Source organism: Sapajus apella, unplaced genomic scaffold (assembly GCF_009761245.1).
Source record: "Sapajus apella isolate SASKATOON/1434 unplaced genomic scaffold, GSC_monkey_1.0 scaffold52, whole genome shotgun sequence".
Lineage (NCBI taxonomy): Eukaryota > Metazoa > Chordata > Mammalia > Primates > Cebidae > Sapajus > Sapajus apella.
The window spans coordinates 15,645,191-15,661,553 of record NW_022436992.1 but is presented as its reverse complement, the minus strand read 5'-3'; the positions used below and the strand labels follow the sequence as shown (position 1 = coordinate 15,661,553).

Here is a 16,363-nt window from a genome sequence, read left to right as displayed (position 1 = left end):
CCTCCCTCCTTCCTTCCTTCCTTCCTTCCTTCCTTCCTTCCTTCCTTCCTTCCTTCCTTCCTTTCCTCTTCCTCTTTAAGATGGAAACCTGTGAAATGGTGGGGCAAAGAGGAGGAGCCAGTGGAATCATCAGAAAACTCAATAAGACAGTTTGACACCATCCCCAGGAACGTTCTGCTTTACCTAAAAAAATGAACATTGGATCCACTTCTGAGACCTGCCACCTTGCCATTCCATGACACCGTGTAGCAGGACAAAATTTGCCCAGAAATTGCTTCATCACAGTTCAGTAGATTTAACGCATTGCTCGAGGGACTAGCTCTGAGAACGGTCATCTCCGTGGCCTCAAGGCATCTTTCGGAGGTTCCACCCACCTTCTTATTTGCTCTTCCTGCCTGTCTTTCACCTGCCATTTTTTCTGTGCCAGGTCACACCTGCATCGACAGAGGAGGAGGTCTTTCTGTCCTGCAACACTGGGACCAGAACCTTTTTACCTGGTTGAACAAATAAGTGGTGAGTTGTTGGGTACAAGTGCCAGATACTCATGTATTATTATAGTTAATCCTCACAACAGCCCTGTGCAGAAGGTTCTTTCAATATCCTCGTTTGAGACACAGAGAAGTTAAGTCACTTGAACAGGGTTGTAGGTTCAGCAAGGGTAGCACTGCAGCTTGTACCTCTGAAGTTGTAGAAGGTTCAGAGCAGAGCAGTCTTGGACCCAGGGCACGTGGAAGGAGACACCTGCTGTTCCCACCATCCAGGATCTAATCCCCTTTCTCCTGACCCAGAGTTCTCCCATGCCTAGCCCAATGCTGTGCAGGTGCAGCTGCCAGATCCAGAGGTGGACAAGTGGCCCAGAACCACTAACCAGCCCATCCCACATCCCAGTCACAGTGACCAGCCCAGAATGAGCAGCTGGTCCCATCATTGCCACTCCCAAGACACCTGCCACCTGGGATGCTGAGAGGACAGGCTGTACACCTAACTGCTGCAGCCACTTTCCAGCATCTCCTGGAGAGGGTCCCTAAAAGGCAGCCAGCTCCTAGGAAGGTGAAGCAGACACATGGGGCAACCCAAACTCCATCCTGCGGATGCCATTAAACTCAGCTGGTCTTGGGCTTCTCAGGCGTAAACCAATACCTTTCTTTCTTAAGCTGCTCTGAGGTAGGGATTTACTCTCACAGTCCAACTGTCTGGACTTTTATAAAGATAGGGCCAGCAGTGTGATCACTCATCATCAAACCATGCAAGCCTGGCTGCAAAGGAATGGGCAGGGTGCGGTGGAGGAAGGTTTAAGAGGTTATTTGAATGGGAAGTTAATGGCAACTCTTAGGTATTCTGGAGGTGTTAATTGATAGTGAAGCATTTATGACCAGGGCACATGTCACAGCTCTGGGCCACCTAATGTTACTTCTCCTCAAAGCAGGTTTGAAATAAAACCCAACCATTGGCCCTTCTTACCCCACTCCAATTAAATACAAACACCCACAGACACTGGGCCCTCTCAGGCCCAGACTGCAGCTGCCGGGGGCTCAAGTGCATGGTGGCTGCGTGCTCTGTCACAGCACCACCCCACTTGAATTTCCAGCCTCAGAGCCTGTCTTTTGAATCAGCTAGTGGTTGTGGGTGAGAGTCTTGTGCCAAGCTCCTGGTGGGCTCTGCTTGGCTCTCTGCTTCTTGGCTTTTACAGCAGAGCCCCAGAGTGGAGAGAAGGCTCATTCTGGTTTAATAGAGCATGTTCCCTGCTGTTACTGTGAAGGAGGTGACATCTTGGCTCTCAGGGGCCTGGCTGACTGCCCACAGACATTACCAGTGAGTTCCCTCGTCCCTGGGTGCAGGCACTGGAGGCTGCCCTGGTCGCTCAGGAAGGGCTTTCATCTTTCCTTTTGGCCCGCCCTCTGGACCCTAACATGAGGCAGGAGGTCAGGCCATTCTAGCAGAGGGCTGGCCCTGTCCTCCCTGCGGGGGCTGGGCTGTGACACAAGTAGCGGTGGTTATTCTTACAAATGGTTCATCAGGCTTTTTTAGAAAAGTGAGCTATTAATAGCAAAGTGCTGAGTGAGAGGCTTGGAGCTACTCCCATGCATGGACCTTTGTGAGTGTGTGTGCATGAGTGTGTGTAAGTCTAGGGGAGCGTGTGCACAGGTGTGCACATGAACACATGGACACCAGGCAGGCAGAAGCATCCCCTTGCAGCTGCGCACATGCACTCCTAGTCTCCTGGTCTGCCTGGAATCCCATTCTGGAAGTGGCCTCCCCCTCTGACTTTTTGGATAAGAAAAGGCCAGGAGAAAGTGGCTGCCTGCCATGCAAGACCAGACATCTGGGTGTCCAGCATGGCAAGCAGCACTTCTTCCTGGGTCAGAGATGCTGCCCAGCAAGATGTGTGTGGATTCATTGGTAGACATAGAGACAGAGTTGCTTCCTGAGCCTGTGATGCTGTGGACCCTGAGAGGCCCAGCCTGAGCATTGGTTTTTGTGCTTGGGAGGAAAGGACCCTGTTGGCGAATGCATGGCAGGAAGTACAGCTTCCAGATTTTCTAGTTATGTCCAAGATGAGAGAGGACTTTCTGAAAAGAAGAAGGAAAAAGATGGAGAGAGAGAAAGAGAGAGGTTAAGGGCTGGGGGACCTGGAAAGAGCCCTGAGTAATGTATGGAAAGTAAAAGCACAGAACACTCAGCTCAAGCAATTATTTTTCTCCTGGAGGCTAAAATTAATGGCAGGTAGCCAACAGCCACATGAGGGTAAGAAATGTAATCTATTTATAATAAGTTTGCAAAATACCGCTGTTGGTGCAGTGAATGTGCAGGACACCCTAACCTGCTGTGACACTGGCCTTGGCCTGCTATCTGTGGCAAGCACACTGGAGCTAGTGGTCACTGTTGGTAAAGCCTGAGTCTCCTGCTTGCCTCCTTTGTCAATCATCTATTTCCCTCTGGAGCAGATAAGCACATTCCCAAAAACTACAGCTGGAGTCTCCAAGAGCCAGTGGAAGCCATGTTTCCCTCCCTGCTGGAGCCACCATCACTACGTTGCAGAGACTTAAAATGACCTCTCCAGGTTGATCTCTCCAGAGGTCACTCAGCCCCACTGATGCAGGAAGCTGGGTGTCTGCAAATATCCTCCTGCAAGGCCCTGGGCTCTGCTAGATCACTCCCACTTCTGGGCAAGATGCCAGCCTGGGCAGCTCCGGGCTGCCTGGCCCTAAAACACATTGAGCCTTTCCACTGTCTGCACTTTCCGTGTCTGTAGTGCTTGCCACTTTTCAGAACAATAGTGAATAAAAACAACAACCAGCATTTCTTAGGCATTTACTGTGAGCCTGGTATTGTCTAAGTACTTTATTTGCATGGTACCTACCCAACAACCCTCTAGGGAGATACCATTATTATCCCATTCTACAGATGTGAAAATGGAAGCTTAGAGGGTTTCAACAATTTGTCCAAATGTCCTCCATTTATGGGATTTGTGGTGGAGTGTGGATTTGAACACAGGATTCTTCAATTCCAGAACCCATGCTCTTCCCGTCATGCCCTGCCATGCTATCCTCCCACGTGGTGGTCCACAGAAGGCTTCCCTCCCAGCTACACATCCCAGAACTGTCACAGGCATATCACCACTTCTGTTTCTCTTCAGTAAACTAGAGAACAGCTTTATTCTAGAACCTCCCTCTGAGGTCTGCAAATTCTGTCCATCTGTTCAGAATTGAACAGATGCTAAAACATATGGCTAAAAGCAAGAGCATCAGAATCAAATGGATCTGCTTCAGAATTCTGCTTTAGCCTCTTGCCAACCTTGGGCAAATTACTCAACCTCACTCAGTCTCCAGGTTTCCATCTGTAAAAACAGAGAGAGCACTGTGCTACCTACGAACCCCACAGGATTATTATAAGAATTAAATTAGATAAAACACAAACAGTTCCCAGGCTCTGTTTGCAGATGAAAGGCAGCTGTGCTAAGTGCATGGTGGCAAATGTGATAAGATTCAAAGGACATGTGAACGGAAGTCCCACCATCAAGATTTCACTTCTTCCACAACTTCAGGGGTAAGAATCCTCCAACATCGGAGAGGACTTTCTCAAATGCACACAAACCAGAAATCCTCAAGAGGCTGTAGTATGGATGTGGATTTTTAACACTATGCTACCATTTCCCATGGGGAAGCACCTGCAGGGGTGGACAGGTGATTGGGGAAGTGCAGGGCCATGAAAGGACTGAAGCCCCCCTTTAAGAAGCAAAGGAGGTCTTTCCACCAATAGCTGGATGTCGAATATAGACCTCTAATCACAACCTTGCACTGAGGACTCATCATGCAACCCTAAGTCCAACTGCTCCCTCTCTGGGCCTTGGGTCTTCACTACCATCAATGGGTAACTTGGAAGTTGCCTCTAAAGTGTGCTGAATTATCAGGGATGAGGATGATTTAAAGACATAAACTTTTTTCCTTGTACCTTCTTCCAACTTTACCTTCTCCAAGAACCCTCCTCTGAGCTCCTCCTAAAAGGTCTCTGTATTAGTCCATTATCACATTGTGGTAAAGAAATGCCTGAGACTGTATAAAGAAAAGAGGTTTAACTGGCTCACGGTTCTACAGGCTGTACAAGAACCATGTCTGGGGAGGCCTCAGGAAACTTACTCATCACAGAAGATAAAGTCAGAACAGGTATCTTCACATGGCCAGAGCAGGAGGAAGAGAGATAGGGAGAAGGTGCTATACACTTATGAACAACCAGATCTTGTGATAATTTACTCTTACTATGGCAATACCAAAGCAGGTGATGTTAAACCATAAGAAACCACCCCCATGATCCAATCACCTCCCACTAGGCCCCACCTCCAACACTGGGGATTACAGTTCAACATGAGATTTGGGTGGGGACACATATCCAAACCATATCATTCTGCCACTGGCTCTTCCCAAAGCTCATGTTCTTCTCACATGGCACAATACAATCATGCCTTCCCAATGGTCCCTCAAAGTCTTTTAACTCATTTCACCATTAACTCAAAAGTTTAAAGTCCAAAGTCTCATCTGACACAAAGCAAGTCCTTTCCACTTATGAGCCTGTAAAATCAAAAAGAAGTTAGTTACTTCTAAGATACAATGGAGGTATAAGCATTGGGCAAATATACCCTTTCCAAAAGGGAGAAATCAGCCAAAAGAAAGGGGCTACAGGCCCCAGGCAAGTCCAAAATCCTATAGGGTAGTCATTAAACCTTAAAGCTCCAAAATATTATCTTTTGGCTCCATGTCCCATATCCAGGATATGCTGTTACAAGGGGTGGGCTCCCAAAGCCTTGGGCAGTTTGGCCACTGTGACTTTGCAAGGTTCAACCCCCACAGCTGCTCTCATGGGCTGGCATTGAGTGCCTATGGCTCTTCCAGGCACAGGGTGCAAGCTGCTTATGGCTCTACCATTCTGGGATCTGGAGAATGGTGGCCCTCTTCTACAGCACTATTAGGTAGTGCCCTAAAGAGGACTCTGTGTGGGGCAATCCAACCCTACATTTCCCTTCTGCACTGCTCTAGTAAAAGTTCTCCATGAGGGCTCCAACCCTGTATCAGGCTTATGCCTGGACATACAGGCTTTTGCATACAGTCTCTGAAATCCAGGTGGAAGTTCCCAAGCCTCAACTTTTATGCTCTGTGTACCCACATGCTTAACACCGCATGGAAGTCATCAAGGCCTATAGTTTGTACCCATTGAAGCTGTACCTTGGCCCCTCTTAACCACAGCTGGAGCCAGAGCAGCTGGGATACAAGGAACACTGTCACAAGGCTGCACAGGGGAGTTGAGGCCCTGGTCCTGGCCCCTGAAGCTATTCTTCCCTCCTGGGCTTCTAGGCCTGTGATGGGACAGGCTGACATGAAGCTCTCTGAAATGCCTTCAGGACCTTTTCCCCATTGTCTTGGCTATTAGTTCTTGCCTTCTTTTTAGTTATGCAAATCTATGCAGCCTGCTTGAATTCCTCCCCCTGAAAATGAGTTTTTCTTTTCTACCGCATGACCAGGCTTCAAGTTTTTATGCTCTGCTTCCCCTTTAAATATAAGTTCCAATTTCAGATCATTTCTTTGTTCATGCAAATAAGCATAGGTTGTTAGAAACAGCCAGACCACATCTCGAATGCTTTGCTTCTTAGAAATTTCTTCTTCTAAATCATCACTCTCAACTTCAAAGTTCCACAGATCCATAAAGCAGGGGCCACAATGCAGCTAACCTCTTTGCTAATGCATAACAAAAGTGATCTTGCTCCAGTTTTCAATAAGTTCCTCATGTCCATCTGAGACCTTGTCAGCCTGGACTTTGCTATACATATCACTACTAGCATTTTGGTCATAACAATTTAACAAGCCTCTAGAAAGTTCCAAATTTTCCTTCATCTTCTTGTCTTCTTCTGAGTCCTCCATACTCCTCCAACCTCTGCCCATTACCCAGTTCTAAAGCTGCTTCCACATTTTCTGTATCTTTATGGCAATACCCCACTCTTGGTACCAATTTTCTGTATTAGTTCATTCTCACATTGCTGTAAGGAAATGCCTGAGACTGGGTAATTTATAAAGAAAATAAGTTTAATTAGCTCACAGTTCTACAGGCTGGAGTCCTCAGAAAACTTTTACTCATGGCAGAAGGTAAAGCCAGAACAGGCACCTTCACATGGCCAGAGCAGGAGGGAGAGACACAGGAGCACATGCTACACAATTTTAAACAACCAGATCTTGTGATAACTTACTCTCACCATGACAACACCAAGGGGGATGTTGTTAAACCATAAGAAACTGCCCCTATGATCCAACCAGGGGATCCTACCAGGCCCTACCTCCAGCATTGGAGATTACCATTCAACATGAAATTTGAGGGTAGACACAGATCCAAACCATATAAATCTCTCCCCTAATCATCTCCCCTAAGTTTAGAGCTAAAATGACACCCTGCCTACCCCCGGACCAACTGTAATGCCCTACCCACTTACCTGGCTTCTTTTCCTTCGTAACACATATTTGCTAACCGATGTTTTTGTCTTTTCCCTCACTAGCATGTCAGCTGCACCAGGCAGAATTACATGTGTTCTTTTCTGTACTGAGCCTTGAATGATTCCTGGCACAGAGAATAGGCCCACTAAATAATGGTTGAGTGAACAAATGAACGGATGAAGAAATGACTTTTTATATCATTTACGAAATTTACAAACTCAGCATGTCAGAGCTGGAAGTGACATTTTCAAACATTATTACCACAGAACCCTACGTTCAGATGAAAGTTGATTCACATCATTTTTTAAATGCCCCAAATTAAAATGGCTGCCCTTGACTTTATTCATACTAGTTAAAACCTGGAAACAGCTTGGACATCTGTCAATAAAAGAATGGATCAACAAGCTACGGTATATGCATGCAGTGAAATACTACTCAGCAACAGAAAGGAATGAATTATAAAACTGGGTAGATATGAAAAACATTATGCTGAAACAAAGAAGCCCGGCAGAAAAGAGTGCATGATGTCCCTTCTATTCATACTGCATTCTAGAACAGATGAAACTTATCCAGGAGGTATAAAAAAAACCCAACAGAACAATGTTTGTCCCTGTGAGGTGGCTGGGGAAGGGATTTGACTGGGAAAGAGGATGAGAGAACTTGTGGGGTGATGAATGACTTCTGTATCTTGAATCTTTACAGAGGGGTGGGCTGTACTCAACAAGTGGTGCATGTAAGAATTGTATATTTCAATATATGCATAATTTTTTTTTGAAATTTGTTTTCTTTCATTTTACTTTTAGTTCTGGGGTACATGTGTAGGATTTGCAGGTTTGTTACACTGGTAAATGTGTGTGACAGCAGTTTGCTGCATCAATCAACCAATCACCTACAAATTAAGTCTGACTTGTATTAGCTATTTTTCTGATGTTCTCCCTTCCCTGAAGCCCCACCTGCAGTGGCAAGCCCCAGTGTGCGTTGTTCCTCTCTCTGGGTCCATGTGTTCTCATTGTTCAGCTCCCACTTATGAGTGAGAACATGTGGGGGTGTTTGGTTTCTGTTCCTGTGTTAGTTTGCTGAGGATGACGGCTTCCAGCTCCTTTCATGCCCCTACAATGGACACGATTTCATTCCTTTCTATGGCTGCATAGGATTCCATGTATATATGTACTGCATTTTCTTTATCCAGTCTATCACTGATGGCCATTTTGGTTGATTCTATGTCTTTGAACATTTGATTTTTTAAAAAGCCTTACCACATCCATTACAATTATAAGGTTGCTCTCTACTATGAATACTCTGATGTTTTCATTTTGATGCTCAGGTAAAAGTCTTAGCATGCACATTACATTTGTGGTTCTTCTCAAAGATGTATATTCTGATGTCTAGTGAGTTCTGATGCCTGGGGAAAGCCTCTGACAGCAATGTATGTATAGTTTTCATCTCACAAAAGAAAAATATAAACAAATATTTAGTTGTAGTTAATGATATGCATGCTGAAATGTTTACAGTCATATGTTTGCAACTTCTTTTGAAACGTATCCAAAGAAAGAAATGAGGAGCTTCTCTTTCAGAAAGCTGCGGTAGACATACTTGTCCCATTGCCTCCACTAAGCACCACTAAAAAGTCTGGATGTTATATAAAAAACATATACAAGAAGACTCTGAAAAGTGGAGAGAAGACAGACTAACTAGAGATCTTGAGACTGGAGGAAAAACATGGTGGTGAATGCCCTGGTTTCTTTCTGTCTTGTATATTCCAGTTGCAGAACTGAAGAAGCTGAACTCAGAAATTCCAAATGAGACCCAGAAGGCCCCAACAAAAGCCTGCTCTCTCCAGCCCAAGGAGCTGGACAGTGGTAGCCCAGCAAGACAGGAAAGTTTTAGGCAATAGCCACTCCACTCCATCCAAATACCACAGCCCCACCCAATTCACACAGACCAAGTGAAAAGCCTCGACTTCCATCCTCATCCGCCCGTGTCAAGGCACCCCAACCACCCTGCCCACCCCAGCCCCACCAGGGTGGTGTCTGAGAAGGCTGAGGAGGAAGCTGAGACTTTCATCCCTGCCTGCTGGTAACAAGATCCCCCACAGTTGTGGAAAACATCAAGGGAGCCTGAACTTCCCTCCCCACCCAGCAGAAATGAGGCATTCTTCCCCTTCTGCCATGGTGGTATCAGGGGAAGCCTAGTGGAGAGCCAGAACTTCTACTCCACCCAGCAGTAAGAGAGAGAAGCCTTCTTTGGGGGGTCAACAGAGGCCAAGAGGGGGACCTGAGCTTCCACCTCCGGCAAACGCTTGGCAATAATAGGGCAGTGCCCTCCCTCCCCTTGTCATTCCCACTTCACATCCCCACCACCCCACCATCTTCTCCTACTGAGGCACTGTCAGAGAAAGCCACTTAAAACCGAAGATTAAAGTAAGATCCAATCTCTTAACATAAAATCCCTAATGTCAAGGTTTCACTGGAAAATTGCTCATCATACCAAAAGCCAGGAAGGCCACAAACAGAATGGAAAAAAGACAATTAATACATTCTAACACTGAGGCGACAGAGATGTTGTAATTATCTGCCAAATGCTTTAAAGTAATCATCACAAAAATGATTCAAAGAGCAATGACAGCATTCTCGAAATAAATGAAAAAATCGGAAAGCCCAGAAAATAAAGATAAAATATAGGCAGGGCATGCTGGCTCAGACCTGTAACGCCAGCACTTTGGGAGACTGAGGCAGGTGGATCACAAGGTCAGGAGATCGAGACCATCCTGGCCAACATGGTGAAACCCCATCTCTACTAAAAATACAAAAATTAGCCAGGCTTGGTGGTGTGTGCCTGTAATCCCAGCTACTCAGGAGGTGGAGACAGGAGAATTGCTTTAACGAGGGAGGCGGAGGTTGCAGTGAGCTGAGCTCATGACACTGCACTCCAGCCTGGGTGACAGAGAGAGACTCCATCTCAAAAAAAAGAGATAAAATATAAAGAAGCAGCAGCAACTGGAAATTTCACAACTAAAAAATAGAGTAACCAAAAAATGTTTAAAGCCAGAGAAGGTGCTCAACATCAAAATAATGAGAACACAGGGGAGAAGCAGTGAACAGGAAGACAGGACAATAGAAAACACCTAATCTGAACAGCAGAGAGAAGGCAGGCAGGAGATCAAAATGAACAGAGTCTCAGGGGCCAGTAGGGCTATAACAGAAGACCTAGCTTCTGCAGCACTGGAATCTGGAAGGGGAGGAAAAGAGGACAGAACTAAAAAAAAAAAAAATTACTCAAAGGAATAATGGCTCAAAATTTCCCAAATTTGGCAAAAAACATTAACATAGAGATTTAAGAAGCTGAGCAAATCTCAAACATAACAAACCTCAAGAAATTCACACTAAGTCACATCACAGTCAAACTCTTGAAAGCCAAAGACAAACAGATGGTGCATTAGTCACAGTTCTCTAGAGGGACAGAACTACTAGGATAGATGTATATAAAGGGAGTTTATTAAGGAGTATTGACTCACATGATCACAAGGTGAAGTCCTATAACAGGCCATCTGTAAGCTGAAGAGCAAGGAAGCCAGTCTGAGTCCCAAAACTTCAAAAGCAGGGAAGCCAAGAGTGCAGCCTTCAGTCTGTGGCTAAAGGCTCATGAGACCCTGGCAGACCAGTGGTGTAAGTCCAAGAGTCCAAAAGCTGAAGAACTTGAGAGTCAAGGGCAGGAAGCATCCAGCATGGGAGAAAGATAAAGGCTGAAGACTCAGCAAGTCAAGTTTTTCCACATTCTTCTGCCTGCTTTTATCCTAGCAGCACTAATAGCCGATTAGATAGTGCCCACCCAGACTGAGAGTGGGTCTGCTTCTCCTAGTTCACTGACTCAAATGCTAATCTCCTTTGGCAACACCTTCAGACACACCCAGGAACAATACTTTTCATCCTTCAATCCAATCAAGTTGACACTCAATATTAACCATCCATCATGGATAGATAGATAGATAGACATATGTCTATGTGACATAGTTCAATACAGATGTGTATATTGAAAGAAGAGAGAAATAACACCTATAGGGAAAAAAATCAGCAAATTTTTCTTAGAAACCATGAAGACTAGAGTACTGTCAGGTGCTGATAGAACTGCCAGTCCAGAATTCTATATCCAGCTGAAAGATTCTTTCCAGTGAAAATGTCCTTCAGGAATAAAATGGAAAGCAGGCATTCTCAGGAGAGGGAAAACCAAAAGTATCTTTTACCAGCAGACATACTACAAATGAATAGCTAAAAGAAGTTTTCTAAACAAAAAGCAAACAATAAAGAAAGGAATATTGGAACATCAGTAAGGAGGAAAGAACATATTAACATATTAGCATAATAGTAAGCAAAAATATTGGCAAGCACAATAGATTTTCCTTCTTCTCTGGAGTTTTCTAAATTATGTTGACAGTTGAAGTGAAAATTATAACTATCTAATGTGATTCTAAATGTATGCAAAGAAAATATTTAAGCAATTATATTATAAACAGAGAGGGCAATAGGACATAAAGAGAGGTAAGTACCCCATGCTTCACTTGAGCTTGTAAAATGATGGCACTGGTAGACGGTACGTCTCAACATATATAGAAAATATTTTGATAAAACCCAGTAAACATTCCTGATTAAAAGTCTAGCAAACTAAGAATAGATGGAAACTTCTTCAACCTGCTAAGGGAACATCTATGAAAAGCTTATAGGTAACATCATTCTTAATGGTGAAAGACTGAGTATTTTCATCTTAAGATCAGAAATTCTCACAAATTCTATTCAACATTGTGCTGAAGGTGCTATCCAATGCAACAGCAAGAAATAGAAATAAAAGAGATTGAGGCTGGAAATAAAGAAGAAAACCCGTCCTTATTTGTAGAGGACATGAGAGTGTATGCAGAAAATCCTATGGAATAAAAAGACTACTAGAACAAAAATGTGACTTTCATAAAATGTGACTTTCAAAATATAGAATATAAGGCTAATGTACAAAATCGATTATGTTTCTATATACTTGCAATGAACAACTGGAAATTGAAATTTTAAAAATACCATTTAAAATGTGTTAAAACATATAAAACAGGGCAAATGTGACAAGAGATAGAAAGATCTGTACATTGGAAATTATAATGTAATTGCTGAAAGAAATTAAAGAAAACCTAAGTAGACAGATATATTTTGTTCATAGGTCAGAAAACTCAATATTTTTAACGTGTAAATTTCCCTTTCACCAAATTGATCTTCAAATAATTTGAATTGTAAGTTTTCATGAAATTGATCTATAAATACAATGCATTCTTGATCAAAATCTCATAAGGATTTTTTCTTTGGTAGAAATTGACGAACTGATTTTAAAATTTGTATGCAAATGGAAGGCACCTAGAACAGTCAAAACAACTTAGCAAAAGAAGGACAAAGTTTGTAACGAGTTGAGACTTGTTATAAAGCTACATTAATTAGGACAGTGGAACCTTCTATTACTGGCACTGCTTATACAGAAGCAACCAACAATTCCTTCTCTCTCCATAATGATGCTTCTAAAATCGAGAGGTGGAGTCTCACACTCTTCTCTTTGAATCTGGTCTGGCCATAGCAACTTGCTTTCCTTATAGAATATGGCAAAAGAAACTTTATAGGATGTGTAAGCTAGGTCAGAAGAAGCTTTGCAGCTTCTGCCTGGGTCTCTTGAAACATTTGCTTTTGCAAAAGTCATTCGAAGGTAAGCCACTACTAAAAAGTCTGACTTTTCTGAGAATGCCATACTGTGAAGAAGTGAAAACTAGACACGTAGAGAGGCTGCAGGGAGAGTTAGAAGCTCAATCATCCCCCAGCTGTTCCAGCCAACTCCACTGAGGTGCTAGATATGGAAATGAAGGAGTCATATGGGGCCTTCAACCTCCTTAAACCTCCATATTGCTGCTCCAGCCATCATCCAGCTGCAAATGTATGAGAGACCCCAAGTAAGAATTGCCCAGCTGAGCCTGGCCAACCACAAATGTCAGGAGAGATGATAATAAATTGCTGTTTCAAGGCCAAAAAATAAATCAAGACAAACATCAATAGAACTTTAGAATCAAGAATCCAAAAACAGACTGATTTTTGACAAAGATGTAAAGCAATGCAGCAGAGAAATGTCTTTTCAACAAATGTTGAGGGAACCAATGGCCACACACAGGCAAAAAAGTAAACTTTGCTCCATACCTCACACCATATTTAAAAATAGGTTCAAAATGTATCATTATGGATTGAAATGTCTACTGCTTCTAGAAGAAAATAGGAGAAAATTGTTGTGACCTTAGGCTAGGCAAAGATTTCTTACATCAAAAACATAATCTGTAAAAGAATATACTGACAAATTGGATTTCTTTGAAATTAAAAACAAAAGACATTGTTAAGAAAATGAATAAACAAACTACAGGCTTGAAGAAAATATTTGCAAATCATATACTTAATAAGGAACTTGTATCCAGAATACATAAAAAACTCCCAAAATCCGATAATAAGAAATCAAACAATCCGAAAAACAAATGGGCAAAATATCTAAACAGACCTTTCACCAAGGAAAAGTTATGAACAACAAACAAATGTATGAAAAGCTTCCCATCATTGTTAGTCACTAGGGAGATGCCCATTAAAATCACAATGAGATACCACTATGCACCCATTAAAATGAGTACCATAGAAAAGACTGACCTTAGGAAGCACTGTCCAGATGCAGCGCAAAGGAACCTCTCACACACTGATAATGGGTTTTAGAAATGATAAGACTGTCATTAGCCTAATCTTTTCCAATCCCAGGGAATTACTGTCTAAATTTCTTCTCAGCTCAGTCTTCCTCTTCACAGGGCCATGGTAAAACCAGCTTTCCAGTGTCTCACAAGGGCACCCCCGCCAGTAGTGAGTTTTGCACTTTAAGCAATCTGGGGTAGCTCTAGCTTAGGAATAATTTTTCTGGTGTTTTCTTTGAGGCACCAGGCAAAGAAGGCCATGAGACACAGCCTATTATGTGTTCAGTGGTCTGTCCAGCGCTCTTGGATTTGCTTGTTGGTTCCTTTGAGGTGTCTTGAAAGGCAGCACGGTGCCCAATTAAATGAAAGCCAGGAAGGTATAATGCACCACGACTGTCAGCAATCAACTCTGGACAGTTTGTTGAGGATTGAACAAGACTCTGTGTGTTTCAGCAAGTGCTTTTCTGTCTGCATCTCTGTCTACAGTTAGAAGAAGGGGCCAGGTTGAGGCCAGGAAAGATTCTGCTTTAGTTGATAAAAGGAAAGCTCTGTGCCAGGAACCCTGTGGTTTTCTGTCTTTGGAAATTCTCCCCTCCGGGGCTCGGGAGGAGAGATAGATACCTTCCCCCTAAAGAATCATATCGCCTATTGCCCAGGGGAAGCAATTCTCACACATCCGGTCTGGGAGACCCTGATCCCCCCGGGCTGTGTACTCGATTTCAGGCCAACAAGACACCAAGTTTTCTCTCTTAAATGTTTTAACTGTCGAGTTCCATGCCCCGCCTCCTCCGGCTTCTTGCCCTGCAGGGATAGGCGGAGGGAGGCAGTTTCTAGGCTGGGGAGGGAAAAGGACGGGCGGCGCGCGGTGCGGTGGGCGCGGGTACGGGAGGGCAGCGCAGCCCAGGCAGCGTGCGGCCTCGCTGTGAACTTGATCGCGGACGAGGCTGGGCGTGTAGCGCGCTGGAGCTCCAGATCCTGACAAAGCCAGGCTGCCGGCTCAGCTTTGTGTTGTAACAAAAAACGTTGCCTTTTACCTTTCCTAAAAACAAGTCTGGGGATCGGTTAGTTTCAGTCACTCTGAAATGACCAGAGAAATCTCTTAGAGCCAAAATCAGTCAACGCGGAAAAGACAAGCCAGTTTTAAAAACCAATAGGTAGTTGATAAATGGAGCTGTCGGTCTAGAAGCCCCCTGGGCCCAGCGTGCTTCTACAGAGCCGAGTATTTTAGAGTCAGAGCTCTCTGAGATTCCAGCTGGTCGACCCGGCGGGGCTCCTGCTGGCCTCACAGCGCACGTGGCTTTGCGGGATATGATGCAACCTCAGCCTGGGCTTAACTGATGCTAGGCACCAGGCTGTGGATCCAGAAATCCCTGGACACGCAGAGGGCCAGCTCTATCCCTCATCCAATTTCACATTTTTTTTAAACCCTCGAAAGATCCAGATGCCGCTCTGGGGAGAAAAGATGTATTGAAGATTTATAAATGGAGCAATCTCCTAATCAAAATAAACATCATCCAATCATGCTCACAGGGTGGCAAATTAGTGGCAGGATATTTTGCTTTCTTTAGCAGTGATCCATGATTGATTTATGGATTAAAATGTGTCCTATGAAGTACATATATTTCTGCGAACTGTCTCCCTAAGCATTTCCTGTTTGCCTCTGTGCCACATGCCTGGCTGAAGGAGAGAATTGTTTCTCCCCCAGGCAGGCGCTCTCATGGTTCCTTGGGCTGGGATGGTGTCTGCTTAGGGCTGCCTTGAGCTCTGTCTTCTGCTCGGTCCCCTGAGCCCAGCAAAAGGCCCATAACAAGGAAGGCAGACTCTCCTACACATCCGCTGGGGCCCCTGGCTCTTCATCTGTGAAGTGGGACAATAATGCTTGTCTTACCAGGCTGATAGTGTCCTTTTGAGGATGCAGTTAATTAAGGATGGGAAAGACGCTGTTGACTGCAGCTTTTGTCGATCCATTTTGCTTGTCTGTGAGATAAAGGAGAGGATACAACTTTATCAGTAATGCTTCAGTTATTTTATTTTTTTTTAAAAGTTGCAGTAAGCATTATAAAATATTGCAGTTGTTACTTTGGAAAGTGGCTACACAGGTGTTTATGTTATTCTCTATGTTTTCCTGTATCTATCAAGGTCTTCTGATCCAATAAAAAGAAAAGAAGAGACAAGAAGAAAGAGGAGTTATATGAAATCTGGTACTCTTTACTTGGACTTTCTCTGGTTCTATGGACAGGAAAATGCTCACGAAACCCGAGTCCTGTAGGAATGAGAGGTATGACAGTTATTCATGATATTTCTATTCCTTCCATTGCTCTGGGGATTCACTAAAATCCTGCAGTAGGCTTCAGCCCCATTTGGCTAAGGCAGTAGTTTGCTCACCAGGCTGGTTTGCTGGTGGGATAAGAATTTTCTAGCTGAAGAAAGGTAAGCCTAGGATGATGTCATTTATAACATTTTGCTTCTATCTCATCCTCCGTGCCCAACAATCCTGATCTGTACCAAATAGGAACATACACCTGTAGGAAGAGAAACTTCCATCTCTAGTCATTAAAAATGTGCTTTGTATGATGCAATCCCAAATGCTCTTGGGCTTAACAAAAGCACATTGCAAGAGACTCACATTGACATTGACATTTCCACTCCTCTA

At 43.9% G+C, this 16,363-nt stretch overlaps 1 long non-coding RNA gene across 1 annotated transcript in view; it reads left to right on the top strand.

The window, feature by feature from the left end:
- LOC116527000 overlaps positions 1 to 11,155 on the top strand; it is a 20,847-nt gene extending 9,692 nt beyond the window's left edge. Inside the window, exon 3 of the long non-coding RNA XR_004258339.1 lies at positions 11,143 to 11,155. This is a non-coding gene — a long non-coding RNA (uncharacterized LOC116527000). The remainder of the gene's footprint in view (positions 1 to 11,142) is intronic.
- The last annotated feature ends 5,208 nt before the right edge of the window (positions 11,156 to 16,363 follow it).